Below are 450 nucleotides of genomic sequence, written 5' to 3' on the forward strand. Positions count from 1 at the left end.
GCCGCCGCCAACCCCTTTGCAGCCCACTTTTTTTTGCCTCCTCTCCCTTCACCTCTGTAACTCACTCTCTCTCTAACCCTCTCCCACTTTTGTCGGCCCTCCAATATTTTTCGTCGATGTTGTCGTCGCTGTTGTCGTCGCTGCTATCGTCGGTACTGAAATTATTGCTACCACCGTTACTGTTGCTGCCACCATTTCCTTCTCTATTATCTTCTCTACTCCTACATTATAGGTTCTTCTTCATTTTAATATTACTTTCAATCTTTGTTTTAGTTGTCCTTAAAACTATTTTAATAAATAAAATTAAATTAATTTTTATAATTATTATTATCATTTGAGTTTGGATCAAGTAAGATTGTTATATAATTTTTTATAATAAGGTATTTTACATAATTAATTTTATGATAAGTAGAATTTAAATTAAATAGAGTTTTTAGATAATTTTTATTA

The sequence above is a fragment of the Arachis duranensis genome, chromosome 10, assembly GCF_000817695.3.
Source record: "Arachis duranensis cultivar V14167 chromosome 10, aradu.V14167.gnm2.J7QH, whole genome shotgun sequence".
Lineage (NCBI taxonomy): Eukaryota > Viridiplantae > Streptophyta > Magnoliopsida > Fabales > Fabaceae > Arachis > Arachis duranensis.